The sequence below is a fragment of the Chiloscyllium punctatum genome, chromosome 3 (genome assembly GCF_047496795.1).
Source record: "Chiloscyllium punctatum isolate Juve2018m chromosome 3, sChiPun1.3, whole genome shotgun sequence".
In the NCBI taxonomy this organism is placed as follows: Eukaryota; Metazoa; Chordata; class Chondrichthyes; order Orectolobiformes; family Hemiscylliidae; genus Chiloscyllium; species Chiloscyllium punctatum.
The window spans coordinates 22,572,443-22,588,320 of NC_092741.1; positions in this window are offsets into that span (position 1 = coordinate 22,572,443).

The window sequence follows — 15,878 nt, forward strand, 5'->3', positions numbered from 1 at the left end:
GGGCCCCCAAACAATCCAGGTGAGCTTTCAGCACAGAATGCCAAAATGTTAGAATAAAAAAGTATATTTATCCATGAAGATGAACTAGGCCAGGCAACTTTTTCTGCATCAGTTAAGTTCTGTCATTATTTCAATGATTTTTATCTGACATATGCAATTTCACCAGTAGTTGGCGATGTTGCAGCACATACCGTGACTAACCATTCTCCCTGCAATGTGGGTTTTATTGCTGTGAAGGTAACCTAGTTATACATGTCAAACCTTAACAGTCGAAGCCAAAACAAATGGGTAACCATTTTACTATTGCTCATACAGGGTGATTGTTAATCAACAGCCTATGCACCTCTCTCAAATTTTACTTTGATTGAAATATTGCATAAAGTCAAAATCTATCACATTGTCTTCAAACTAGCTATCATTCATACACAAACTCTTTGATGCTTCTTAAATTGCATAACTTGATACCTAACAACCCGTACAGTTAGCAGTATTCTGTGGAATCCTAGCGACCTAATCTAAACCCAAACCACACAATGTGATCTGAACCATGAGTTTAAACTCTATCACGTGGAATACATTCTCATATGACAAAGATATTAACACTGCCTTCTGTACTACTCAGCTATGTTCCTCAAGACTTTGTATACCTTAGACTTCCATGACTGTGGGGGCATGAGGTAACAAAACCAGGATTCCCCCATTTACTGTAATGTCTTTGCTGAGCTCTGTGCTTTGCATTCATAAAATCATAACAGTGTTGAATCCACACCAGCCCTGCGAAGAGCATCCCACCCTGCTACCCTACCCCTGTAACTGCCGTGGCCAATCAACTTAACCTGCACATCTTTGGACTGTGGGACAATGTGCAAAGGCTACACAAACAACTCAATTCCCTGACGCTGTGAGGCAGTAGTGCTAGCCACTGAGCCACCATGCTGCCCTCAGGAAGAAATGGGATTGCCTTAGCTGTGAAATCCCAATCATTTTGATGACACAGTCAAAGTTCACATCAGCTGGTGCTTGGTTGGTTAGTTCAGGGTTGCACCACTTGGGGTTAGATGGTGCAGGTTTGAATTCCTGCTTCAGACTGTCGCTCTTAGAGTCAGATGGTGCAGGGATATGGCTACTACCACTGCACCACAAGACCTTTGACTTCCTCAGGGTAGGACCCATCTTTAGCTGCTTCAGGAGTTAAGAAGTGTGAATTCCCATTGTTGATTGCAGTGGCCAGCTTCATTCAAAATGCACAGTAATACATCAACATTCAGGCTGAAAATGTCAAGTGGCATCAAATAACATCCATGCCACACAAGTGCCAGACAAAGACAAACTCCAACAAGAGAATTTAATAACCTTTTCTTAATGTTCAAAGACATTATATTTGCTGAATTGCTCACTGTCAACATCCTAATGGTTAACATTAACCATTAACTGAACTGGACTGGCTATACCAATACAGTGGCTACAAGAGCAGGTTAGAGGCTAGGAATACTACCTCGAGTAAGTTACCTCCTGACTCCCTAAAACTGGCCCACCATTTATAAGGCACATGCCAGGAGTGTGATGGAATACTCCCCACTTGCCCTGGATGAGAATTGACACCACTGGGGACAAAACGACCCCAGTTGATTATCATCTGTCTTCCACCTTCACCTTTCACTCCATCCACTGATACACAGTAAAACTCCTTCAATAAACCACATGCTTCAATGGAATATCAATGCCCCTGCCTGGACCAGTATTTGTGGCCCATCCTTAAATACACTCGAGAGGATGATGGTGAACATCTTCTTGAACTGCTGCATTTAGTGTCCAGACAGCGATGTACTTTTAGTGAGGGAACTCCAGGACCTGGACTCAGTGACAGTGAAGGAATGGCGATAAAATTTATATTCAGAGCAGCGTGTGGCTGGGGGAGGATTTTGTAGGGAGGGGGGCATGATACTCCCATGTATCTGCTGCCCTGTCTTTCTATAGAGCAATGGCAGTGGATTTGGAAGGTGTTACTGAAGGAGGAGCAATGGCAGTAGATTTGGAAGTCCACTGAAGGGGGCTTCATGAGTTACTGAAATGCATACACGGGGTGGTTGTCTTTTCTACTTATTGTTAAAATTGGGCCATGGGATCTTCTACACTTTCCCCACTCCTTAATAGGACAGACGTGGCTTTGATTTAATGTTTGATATAAAAGATGATGCCTCCTAACAGTTCATTTAGAGCTGTGGGGACTATCAGCTGAGCAAGGGCCGAAAGTCCAATATGGTTGTGATCGTCTCCATATCCAAGCTGATATTTACATGGTCCCAAGTCCATAAATCCAGTGGGGAATTCTAAATAAATTAGACTATACCACTGAGGATAAGTGAATTGGCGCAGTGTATGAGGACCTGTGTGTAGCCATCGATTGGTGAGCCCCCTACCCATAGCTGGGCAGTGCCCTCTGCTTCAGTGAGGCCGATAGCATTCCTTGTCACACTCATACATCATCAGAGAGAGGGCTGAATGCCACACAATAGTAGGCTCAGAACAATAAGCTGGAACACAAGAAAATCTACCAGTTTGTATGCTCAGAACTGCACGTACACACCTCATTTGCAGCCTCAACAACTTTGGCATGAAAAGATTAGGATTCAACAAAAAAAAAATCACAAGCCAGAAATATCACGTTCTTGTAACCATTTTTTTCCTTCTGCTTCTGGCATAGTTACTCAGTATTGTTGTGCCTTGCTCAAGTAGCAGGATTAAGTCTCTGATTTCTCTCTCTCTCTCTCTCTCTCTCTCACATTTCTCTTTCCTTCTTGCAATTTAATTAAAGGGACAGCGTTTTTCTTTTCATCTGCTTGTTTGAAGTGTCAGAGCCCATTTAGTATCGTAAAGTTCAAATAATTTCAAAAAGGCTAGGCTCTGTAAATGCTGAATTACCTTGTTCAACTCTCCACTCCTTAAGGTTTCATTTAGTTTCATACTGTACGGCCGTGGGAAGGGGAGGGAGCCAGGTAGATCATTGGTTTCCACGTACCCAGCCTTTCTCCAGGTCCCCTTCGTCTTGACTGCTTAAATTCAGAGGAATTTCCTCTTCTAGGTTATTCCGTGGAGTCCAAGTATCATTCTGGTTAACCCACAAAGCAGTTGGTTGATTTATTTATCCTTATTGCCTGACCGAACTAACTCCCATATACCAGCTCATCCCTTGCTCCCTTCTAGAACATCTATGTACTCTTCAGTAACAGATACCGAAATTAGAACATTTCAGTATGGAGTCTAAGTACTGCTAAACATCCTCGTTCATGAAGACAGTGCATGCTGGCCAGACACTTCAAAATGTCAATTTACCTATTTGTGCATAACCGTCAGCTTCCCTTCAGTACGTTTGGAGCCTAGGAGAGGCTAGAAAAACTCAGGTTGTTTTCCTTAGAGCGGCAGAGGCTGAGGGGAGATTTGATAGAAGTCTCCAAAATTATGAGGTGCACAGATAGGGTTGACATTCCGAATCTTTCTCCCAGCGTTGAAATGCCTAACGCTAGGGGGCATACATTTAAGGTGACACCAGGAAAGTTCAAAGGAGCAAGTTATTTACACAGAGAGAGATAGGACTCTGGAACGTGCTGCCAGGGATGGTGGCGGAGGCAGATACAATAGGAGCAATTTGAGGGACTTTTAGATAAGCACATGAATATACAAGGAATTGGGGAATATGGCCCAAGGTCAGGTACAAGGAATTACTTTAATCTGGTGTCATGTTTGGCACAACATCGTGGGCTGAAGGGCCTGTTCTGTGCTGTCCTGTCCTATATTCTATGAATTTTGTAACCTCATCTTGGCATGACAGACGTGCAGCATCTTTTTATTTCTCTATTTTTGATTGTGGAGTGAAATGGGAAAAGGACTGCTTTAAAAAACAAAGAATTGTGGGAAGGATTATTGCGTTTTTTAGAAGCAGATTAACAACATTTATCGATACTGCCAATGTGGATACCCAAAACCTGAAATATGATTTAAACAGACAGCGGGAGAGGATTAGGAGCAGATTATCTGGACAGAGGGTGGGGAAAGGATTCGGCTGGAAACAAATAGCTGATTGGTCTTAGCAATTGCTTTGTGGGATGGTGACCAGGTCTTCTGCCCGTCACCAACATGTGATTGGTTCCCAAGTAGCTTGGGGGCATGAACAGTGAGTCAGAGGTCATTGGAATTTTGATAAGGAAGGTTCTGTTTGTTCTTTGCTGTAAAACAAAACTCCATAAAGTCTTAAGAAAACCAGTTTATTTGCCCCCATAGTTGCTGTAAGCTGTGCTTTTAACTCATAAATCTTATAAGTTATCACTTTGAACCTCCTTCAATGTTAAGGAGCAGCAGGTGCTATGAAGCCTGTAAACAGGGCCCACTAAACTGTCTGTCTTCCTAGCTTCACCATAACATCATTGTTTTTCTCAAGTCTATCTGTGTCTGTATGCATCCGTGTGGAGGGAGTTTTATAAAGGAGTTAAGATTTTTAATTGATAGAGTTATATGTCAACGGTTGGTGATTCTAACTGAATTTATTTGCAATAGCTATAATTCTCGCTAAGCATAGAAACTTGGCCTGTGCTTTCTGTTAATTTGGGTCTAAAAGACAGGCATATCAGAGCATGTTGCATCCTTTTATAAAATGTTTACCTTTTGGGAATAGTTGGGCTTGATTGTGCTACTGCAGGGAGGTGTAACACTGTCAACAATCTTCCTCTGTCTCACCTGAGTTCCAGCTATGAAGCTAGAGGTTCCACTCCTTGACACTGTAACCGTCCTACACCTTAAGGATGGTATCTCACTCCCATCCTTTATGGCTGCTTCTATATCCCAGTCATCACAAGATCTCGATTGATCCAAGATGTTCTCGGTCCCCATGACTCCAGAAGGGAAACATGATGCTGTGAGCTTAGAGTGAAGCTGCTACATTCAGCTGAGCAATATCCTTGAGCCACTAGACTTGAGATCAATAGGCTGCTCTCTCAGTTGGTCAAAAATTCTAAGCATTAACTCTATCCCCACAAAACAACGTCCACCCAATTTGGTTTTTTTGAGAATGCTTGTGATGGTAACTTCCTTGGAAGAACTTGCTACACTTTTACTATGAATCTTAACAAAATGTTTGACTCGCTCAGCCTCCATCAGTGTATTGTGAAGGGTTAATTCTACCTTTAATCTAAGAATAGCTACTGAACATGAATGAAAGGAGATAAATTGTGGTGATATCAGATCCACAACATGTGCCCTCTTTTATCATCATCTCAAAATATTTATGTTCAATAAAGCAGCTAATGCTCACTCAGATAATTGACCTTATTGCAGTCACCCATCAAAAGTTCCCCATTATCCGTCACCCACACCGTCTTGTTTTTCCTGCCATTCCTGTTACCCTTGACACTTTCCCATTTATCAGTTAATGCTGACATGTATCCATGTTAATGTTGACTTCCCCACTTGCTACCCTGTACCCCTAATGATAGAGGTCTCCCAGTTCTCCACCTTACTGTCACTCATCCCACTCTTCTATTCTTGAGACAACCTAAGCAGTACTAAAGGAAGTGGCCTTGGCAATTTTGGGTGCATTGGTGGACATCTTCCTAAATTCTATATGGATTCTGGAACAGTTCCTGTGGTTTGGAAGCATATAAATGTAACCCCGATATTTGAAAGGGAGATGGAGTGAATTACAGATCAGTTAGCCCAAAATCAGTGGTAGGTAAACTGCTAGAGTCTGTTACAATAGACATGATGACAGAACATTTGGAAAATATTAACAGGAGTAGACAAAGTCAGCATGGGTTTATGAAAGGGAAATCATGCTCATCTAAACTACTGGAGTTTTTTGAGAATGTAACGAGTGCGACAGATGAAGGAGAACCAGTGGATAAGATGCATTTAGATTTCATGAAGGCTTTTGATAAGGTCCCATTAAGAGGCTCGTGGACAAAACTAAAGCATTCTGAACTGCGGTCATGTATTGACATGAATTGAGAAATGGTTGACAGACTGGAAGCACAGATTGGGAAATATGTCTTTTTCTGACTGTCAGGCAGTGACTCGGGATGTAGTAGAGGGGATCAGTGCCTGAGCCCCAGATATTCACAATGTTTATAAATGACTTGAGTGATGGAACCAAATGCAATATTCTCAAATTTGCTGATGATATTAAACTGGTGGGATTGTGAGTTGTGCAGGAGGATGCAAAAAAGCTTCAGGGCATTGTCGACAAGTTGAGTGTGTGGGCAAACACAGAGCAGATGTTGTATAGTATGGCTAACTGTGCAGTTCTATGCTTCAGTGTGAAAAACAGAAATAGTAATATATTGGGAAATGTTGATGTACAAAGGGATCTGGGTGTCTTGGTACACAAGTCAATGAAAGTAGACAGGCAACTGCAGCAAGCAATTTTGAAGGCAAATGGTGTAATGGTCTTCATTGCAAAGGATTGGAGCTCCAAAATCTCTTTAGTTATACAGAGCCCTTTAGTTATACAGAGCCATGGTGAGGTCACACCTGCAGTATTGTGTACAGTTTTAGTCTCCCTACCTAAGAAAGGATTTACTTACCATAGACGTAGTGCAGTGCAGGTTCTCTCAGCTGAAAGCAGGGATGGCAGGACGGTGCTATGAGGAAAGATTTGCTCGACTGGGCCTGTAATCACTGGAGTTTAGAAGGATGAGAAAAAGGATCTGGTTCAAACATATAAAATTCTGACAGGCCTGGGCAAACCAGCTGCAGGGAGCACGTTGTCTCTGATCGGGGAGTCTCGGAGTCACAGTCTCAGGATATAGGGTAGGCCATTGGGACCAAGGTGAGGAAACTATTTTTTCACATAGATGGTGGTCAACCTGTGGAATTCACTACCACAGAAGGCTCCGGAGGTCACGTCACTAACTACATCAAAGAAAGAGATTGATCTTTTTTTTTAGATATTAATGGCATCAAAGGGCATCAAGAGGAGAAAGTAAGAATATGGTCATAGAGCCAGGAAGTTGCACAGCACGGAAACAGGCCATTCGGTTCAACTTGTCCGTGCTGATCAGATATCCGAAATTAATCTCGTCCAATTTGCCATCATTTGGCCCATATCCCTCTAAACCCTTCCTATTCAAATACCCATCCAGATGCTTTTTAAATTTTGTAATAATACCAGCCTCCACCACTTCCTCTGGCAGCTCGTTCCAGACACACACCATCCTCTGTGTGAAAAACTTGACCTTCAGGTTCATTTTAAATCTTTCCCCTCTCACCTCAAACCTATGTCCTCTAGTTTTGGACTCCTCTACCTTGGGGAAAAGACCTTAGCTATTCACTCTATCCATACCCCTCATGATTTTATACACCTCTGTAAGATCACCCCTCAGCCTCTGACGCTCCAGGGAAAACAACCCCAGTCTATTCAGCTTTTCCCGGTAGCTCAAACCATCCAAACCTGGCAACATTCCTTGTAAACCTTTTCTGAATCCTTTCAAGTTTCACAATGTTTTTCCTATAGCAGGGAGACCAGAATTGTAAGCAGTATGCCAAAAGTGGCCTCACCAATGCCCTGTACATCTGCAACATGACCTCCCAACTCCTATACTTGATTCACTGACCAATAAAAGCAAATGTCTTTTTCACTCCCCAGTCTACCTGTGACTCCATTCTCAAAGAACTATGAACCTGCACTCCAAGGTCTCTTGGTTTGGCAGAATGCCCCAGGACCTTACCATATCTTGTTGAGCTCGAGGATGCGCCATGATATTATAGGATGGTAGAGGAGCTTGAAGAGCTGAATGACCTTCTCCTGACCCTTCTTTCTACTTTTTAAAAGTTTTTAACCCAAAGCTTCATATTTTATGATGCTCCAACAAGCCACGATCCTGCAACTCCATCCACCCTATGATTGTGACAGTACTATCTGTGGCCTTGCAGTTCAGACCCCTGGACCTAAACTCCCCACAGTATCGAACACAATCTATGACTCACCCTGCACAGCCATCAACCTAAACGACCCAGAAACCTACGGTGATGTTTACCCTCAGACCGACTTAGGCCGAAGAGAAGGGTGGAAGATCTCTCCTTTTGGATGATCAAAACTCAGCGAGTATTGAGTCAGCAGATGGTGGCGTGTAGGGAGCCAGAGATACAAGGGAGTGGGGAAGAAAAGGAAAACATTTAAGCAATATTGCATGGTCAGAGTGTGGTGAAGATATTTACTCCTTAACAGCTGTAAAAGATCTACAGAGAAAAGGCTTGCCACAGCAGAAGCAAATAGCTGCCCCAGCTGTTCGCTTACAGAAAACAAGTAGCACATAACTTGGCTTCTGCTGTGTGGATTCCAGTGTAAAACCTTCTCTGGGTCTAACAGAAAGGGATATTTGCTTGCTCCATGCTGTTTGGATTGGCGTGATCATCAACTTGACGTGTGAGGCCTCCTTTGGCCTAAGGCTAAGGTGGAAAGTTTACAGCACAGAAAAGGGTCTGCCATCTCAGGCTTTTTGGGATTTTATGTTTTCCACAGACTTTTAAGCTCACGTCCCATGGTCCTCACTTCAATTTTTAACATTTTGCTCTCAAAAATCATTGCTGATTTCATTGATGCTAAAAGGCAATAAGGAGTTATGAACATAACCCAGTCCATCACACAACCCATCCTTCTACTCATTGACTCCATCTATACTTTCAGCTGTTTTGGGAAAGTAACCAACATAATCAAAGACCCTTTCCTTTCTGGATATACTCTTCCACCCTCTTCTGGAGGGTAGAAGATATGAAAGTTTGTATACATGTAAGAAAAGACTCAAGATCAGTTTCTTTTGAATGGATCTCTCAAATGTTAATTCTGATATCTCTCTCTCTGCACCTTCTCTGTGACTGTAACACTCTATTCTGCACTCTGTTCTTATGCCCGAAATGTCAACTCTCCTGCTCCTCGGATGCTGCCTGACCTGCTGTGCTTTTCCAGCGCTGCACCTTTTGACTCTCACTCTCCAGCATCTGCATTTCTCACTTTCTCTGCTCTGTTCTGCTACTCTGACGCACTTTGTATGGTATGATCTGCCTTTACAGCACGCAAAACAAACACTTTTCACTGTATCTTGGTACTAGTGACAACAATAAATCAGGCGGAAGTGGATTCTGTCGACGTTGGAGATTAGAGTCAAGATTAGAGTGGTGCTGGAAAAGCACAGCAGGTCAGGCAGCATCCGAGGAGCAGGCGAATCAACATTTCAGGCAAAAGCCCCTCAGCCTCATTCCCGATGAAGGGCTTTTGCCCGAAACATCGATTTTCCTGCTCCTCGGCTGCTGCCTGACCTGCTGTGCTTTTCTAGCACCACTCTAATCTTCACAACAATAAATCAATCATTCAAAGATACTGTCACCATTTGATGTTGCTAGACAACTCCATGTTAAAGATTCACTGTGCTCTGAAACAGTTCTCCTAACAAGCTATTGTGTAAGAGCTTCAGGATTCCAAAGTGACTTTGTGATGATGTCAAAGAGCTGCACGTCATTGTGTCTAAACAGCCCAGTGGTGGCGGAGTTCAAGCATTTTCAGCTAGAGGACTCTTATGTGTCATGAACATGCGAAGGAGATGGATTAGTCCTTATCTAATGTAAACATAAATTAGAGTCTGTTTTATCTATGATCATTGTGTACAACTGTATTAACGTTCAAAGTTTAACGTATCATAGTGTTACTTTGAAGTCGAAGGTTGAGGACAATGTTTGATTTTGTCTCCTCCTCGATCCGTTTGTCTTGGACCTGATGTCATAGTGTGGCATCAAACCACATGACAAAAGATGTTGGGCTTCACTGCCTAGATAATCGTGGTAAAGATCAAGAAACGGATCTAAAAATGATTGGAGAAGAGTCTTCAAAAAATAATGTTTTCACATGATTGTCTGAACAGATTCAAGACCAAAAATCAACCGAAAGAAAGAAATTCACAAAGCTGAACAGCTGTTCAGGAAACAGTTTAAAAAGAAATTCATTGAATCCCATTGAATGAGGCCATTTTGAGAAAGTTGTCCCCACAGATCTTCTGGGAATTCTGCAGCATTACACAGGAAAAGTTTGAAGATTATTCCACAGAGCATGTTGACTACTTAAAGATGTCAGACTAGAGGAGAGAAACCTCTCATTTGAATAAATACAGGTCAACCCAAAATCCTAAACTATCCAGTGGCACAACGTCTTTTCACAGGTGTGCTTGCAAAGCCTCACATCAGAAAGTCCAAAATAGACCATCCACCAATAATGTACTCATTGTAGCCGAATATGTCATTTCTTGAATATATGGTACAGTCTGAAGAACACACCATGAAACAAATCAGACAGTTCCTGTTTCAATATATACATTCATACCTTGTAACAAAACCTTTGAGAACATTGAGTCATCTTCTGATATAACAGAAGCCAGCAGAGAAGATACAAGATTGCCAACTTTGCCTCAAGTGTTTCTATACCTTTTATGTTTACTTTCCTGATCCATTTGTTGAAACCGATGAATCAAATCAAAGACTTAAGAAGGGAGAGGATAAAAATGTAGGATAACCTTGCAATGCTGTTATGAAGCTGCACATCACTGAGCATAAATGGCACAGTTGGGGTGGAGTTGAACAATTCTAGGCTGGAAGTCTCACATAAACATATATTTTTAAAAATTGAATTTATTGTCACATGTACCAAGGCACAGTGAAAAGCTTTGTTTTGCGAGCAATACAGCCAGATCACAGAGTTAAATAGCATAGATAGTAAATAATAGGTAAACAGCAGCAAAAACAAAAACACAGGTACAGGCGAATGTTAAGTTTCTGAGTTCATTCAGTATTCTAACAGCAGTAGGGTAGGAATTGTTTTGAAACTGGCTGGTGCGTGTGTTCAGGCTTCTGTACCTTCTCCCTGATGGTAGAGGTTGTAGAAAATCATTGTCAGGGTGGGATGGATCTTTGAGAATGCTGGCGGCCTTTCCTTGACAGCGGGCCTGGTAGATGGATTCTATAGACGGGAGGTTGGCCTTTATGATTGTCCGGGCTGAGTTCACCACTCTCTGTAACTGTCTCCAATTTTGAATGGTACAGTTACCATACCAGGTAGTGATACATCCAGACAGAATGGTCTCGATGGCACACCTATAGAAGTTGGCAAGGGTATTCATCATCATGCCAAATTTTCTCAGCTACCTGAGGAAGAAGAGACATTGTTGGGCCTTTGTAACCAGTGCGTCCACATGAAGAGTCCCAGAAAGCTTGTTGTTGATGACCACTCCCAGGACCACTCTCCACCTCTGTGCTGTTAATGTGTAGGGGGCATGAGTAACATCACGCCGAAAGTCAATAATGAGTTATTTGGTTTTGCTGGTATTGAGAGCTAGGTTGTTCTCAGTGCAGCATTTTTCCAGTCTTCCAAGTCCTGTTGGTAGTCTGTTTTGTCGTTGTATGAAATTCAACTGACGATGGTGGTGTCATCAACGAACTTGTCAATGGCATTAGTCTGGTATTTGGTGACGCAGTCATGGGTATACAGTGAGTACAGTAGGGGGCTGAGTACACACCCCTGGGGGGCTCCGATGTTGAGTGTTAGTGAGGATGAAACATTGTCTCCAATCTTCACTGACTGTGGCCTGTGGGTCAGGAAACTGAGGATCCAATTGCAGAGAGTGGGGCTTAGTCCGAGATCACTAAGTTTAGTAATCAGTCTCAAGGGGATAATTATGTTGAAGGCTGAACTGTCATCAATGAGTAGGATTCATACATAGCTGTTCTTAGTGTCAAGATGTTCTAGGGAGGAGTGAAAGGCAAGTGATATGGCATCTGACGTGGATCGGTTGGTCCAATAGGCAAATTGGAGTGGTTCAAGAGTAGTGGGGAGGCTGGAGTTGATTAATGCCATGGTATGGTATGGACACAACATGACGATCAGTTAGTCCTGACCTAAAATAACTGTAAGACAGAGCCTGATTGTTACCCTGATTGTATTTGGTAGTAATGCAAAATAAATGGTTCTCCTCTGAAGTCTAAGCTTGAAGACAGTCCTTGACTTTCTATCTCCTCAACCAGTCTCTCTTGAACCTAAATTCATAGAATGGTATCAAGCCACATGATAAAGGCAGACAATGAACAGTGCTGGGTCCACTACCTTTTATCATATAAATGATTTGGATTTGAATATGGGAGGTATGGTTAGGAAGTTTGCAGATGATACCAAAATTGGAGGTGTAGAGGACAGTGAAGAAGGTTACCTCAGAGTAAAACAAATTTGATCAGATGGGGCAATGGGCTGAGGAGTGGCCAATGGAGTTTAATTTAGATAAATACAAGGAGCTGCATTTTGGAAAAGCAAATCAGGGCAGGCCTTATACACTTAACGGTAAGGTCTTGAGGAGTGTTGCTGAACAAAAAGACCACAGAGTGCAAGTTTCTTAGTTCCTTTAAAGTAGAGTCCCAGGGAGATGCGATAGTGAAGAAGGGCTTGTCTTTATTGGTCAGTGCATTGAGTGTAGGAGCTGGGAGGTCATATTGCGGGTATACAGTACATCGGTTAGGTCACTTTTGGAATACTGCATTTAGTTCTGGTCTCCCTACTTTTGGAAGGGTGCTGTGAAACTTGAAAGGGTTCAGAAAAGATTTATAAGGATGTTGCCAGGGTTGGGGGATTTGAGCTAAAGGGAGAGGCTGAACAGGCTGGGGCTGTTTTCCCTGGAGCGTCAGAGGCTGAGGGGTGACCTTATAGAGGTTTATAAAATCATGAGGAGCATGGCTAGGATATATAGACAAAGTCTTTTCCCTGGGGTGGGGGAGTCCAGAACTAGAGGGTGTAGGTTTAAAGTGAGAGGGGAAAGATTTAAAAGGGACCTAAGGTGCAACTTTTTCACACAGAGGGTGGTACGTGTATGGAATGGGCTGCCAGAGGAAAAGGTGGAGGCTGGTACAATTGCAACATTTAAAAGGCATCTGGATGGGTATATGAATAGGAAGGGTTTGGAGGGATATGGGCCAAATTGGACTAGATTAATTTAGAATACCTGGTTGGCATGGATGAGTTAGACTGAAGGGTCTGTTTCCATGCTGTATAGCTTTATGACTGTATGACACAGAGACGTTTAACCCTTAACACTTCTACAACTATTTGGTAACTGTTACCTTTGGATAATTCCAGTGTAGTACTGAGGGAATGCCTCACTATTGGAATCACAAACTTTTGGATGCAACATTAAATCAAAGCGCTGCCTGCCCTTTGTGATGATGTACACAAACACACCATGATATTATGTTACAAAGTAGTAGCAGACCGCCCATCCTCACCCCACCCACTTCCTCTCCATCCACCCTATATCCCAGATTAACAGTTACCTCTCAACCAATATCACTCAAACAGATGATCTGGTCAATTATTGAATCATTGCTGGTGGGGGTTTGTTATACACCGACAAACTGTCCTGTTTCTTCTATTACAGCTAAGACTACACTCCAAAATGTACTTGATTGAATATAAATTGTCTTTAGATATCCTAAAGTTGTGAAAGATGTTACAAATCTTTTCTTTTTGTTTTATTAAAGATGCTCACATAAATATGAGTAGGTTCTGAAAGAACTCTGGAATTGGTACATTCCTGTAAGACTTGTGACAATTGGGTTGTACAGATATATGACACCTGGAGTCAGGTGTCACTTGTCCTGCTTCATATAAAACATCTTAAATTGCTTAACATCACCTCAGGAAAGAGTCAAGATGTAATTTTAGTCCTAAAACAAGCCTCAGCTGGAAAAGAAACCTGGGAACTCAGGAGAGAAAGGCGAGTAACCTATGATTAATCCTTGACAGCTACAGAAACCATGGTACTGTCTTCTGCAAGACAAAGACATTTCATTATTTATACAATGTGACCAGAAGAAAGCAGATCTTGTATTGAACAGGGAGAGTGAGGGGAAGGTGGCTTCAACATCATGACTAGACGTTCCAACTCTTCCCCCGAATACTCTTGAATTTCATCACAGTCTCCAACTATCAATCTCCCAGGAGAGACAAAAACACAGGCAGAAAACCCAGGGCCAAAAGGAAAAAAAAATTTAAAACATCTCTCCAATTCTATTAGAGGGATCAGAAACCAGTCCTGCAGATTGCTTGGAATTACTTTTGGAAAAGCGAGTTGAAGTGTGAAACAAATGTTTACAACAAGGAGGTTAGCACAACCATTTTATCTTGGAGACTGTGAAAGTTAAGTGTTTAATGCCAAATGTTTAAGAATGTGAAGGGTGAGCAGGTGGAGGAAGCTCAGGCATGATCTGATTGAAGAGTAGAACAGACTTGAGCTGCTGAATGAGTTCCTCCTGTCACTATTATGATGGGATGTTGAGGTAGTCAGGTCTAGACTGTGATTGAATGGGCTGATCTGCTTCGCCTTACCGTAGCTTCTGGTGGCAGTAGCCCATTAGTGCTTGCAGTTCAACCAATGAGAGGAGATGGGGGAGCTGCAGATAACTGTGGGCAACATGAAAGGAGGTAAATAATTGGAGGTACGTGCAATTGGTGTTGGTGAGTCCAGAGGGGAAGTGAACTGAGACTGGGACAGAGAAAAGAGAAAGCTTGGCGTGTACCTAGGCTTCATTTCTCCAATGTTACAGCAGTACAGAAACAATTAGATGTGAAGTGCTTTGGGAGACTGAGTTCCATGAAAGATCCAGTGGAATATTGCAGGGCCTTCCGTTTGTATGAGTTTGATCTGAAGTTGGCACTGACCAGACAGGTTTATACACATTTCAGATGCTCTTGCACTATTATCATTGAAAAAGAAGATTGAAATTTGTGTTTTACCTCAGCCATTGCAGCATGGAGAAATCCCTGGAGTTGCCCGAGTAGGAAGGAAAAGAACAAGACAACTATCTAAAGAGAGTCGTATGGGCTTAGACTGGATTAAATCAGGAGTATAAAGCTGCTGTCAGGAAAAGTGACCATGACAATGTCATCATTTGCTGCATCAACCCACCTGGATCTCTCATGTCCTTTCGGAACAGAAATCTGCTGTCCTTACCTGGTCTGGCCTGTATGTTACTCCAGATTCCACAGCAGTAACTGCTCCCTGGGTTAGAATGTCCTGTTTGCAGAGGCAATTAAAGATAAGCAATGCTGGCATTGCCAGTGGCACCTATATCTCAAGAAAAGAATTAACTTTCATCCGATTGCACTCCAGGGCACTCTGGAAGTACAGTCACTGATGTCAAATGGATTTATATAAACCCTTTCCCCACCACTTTACAGGCCTTGAAATACTGCTGAGATGGCAATTACAGTCATAACCCTTGGCTAACATGCACAGCAAGATTCCAAAATCTCAATGATATGATGATCAAATAATTTGCTGTTTTAAAGCATGTTGGTTGAGTGATAAATATTGTCTGGAATTCTGCTCCTTAAGCAATGGAAGGGGGAAGAGTGTGTGTGTGTGTGTTTGTTTGTGTGTGTGTGTGAGAGAGAGTGTGTCTATATGTCTGTGTGTGTGTGTGTGTGTGTTTGTGTGTGTGTGTGTGTGTGTGTGAGAGAGTGTGTCTATGTGTCTGTGTGTGTATGTGTGTGTGTGAGAGAGAGAGTGCCTACATGTGAGAGCAAGAGTGTGTCTATGTGACTGTGTGTGTGTGTGTGTGTGTGTGTGTGAGAGAGTGTGTCTATGTGTCTGTGTGTGTATGTGTGTGTGTGTGTGAGAGAGAGAGTGCCTACATGTGAGAGCAAGAGTGTGTCTATGTGACTGTGTGTGTGTGTGTGTGTGTGTGTGTGAGAGAGAGTGTGTCTATGTGTCTGTGTGTGTATGTGTGTGTGTGAGAGAGAGAGTGCCTACATGTGAGAGCAAGAGTGTGTCTATGTGACTGTGTGTGTGTGTGTGTGTGTGTGT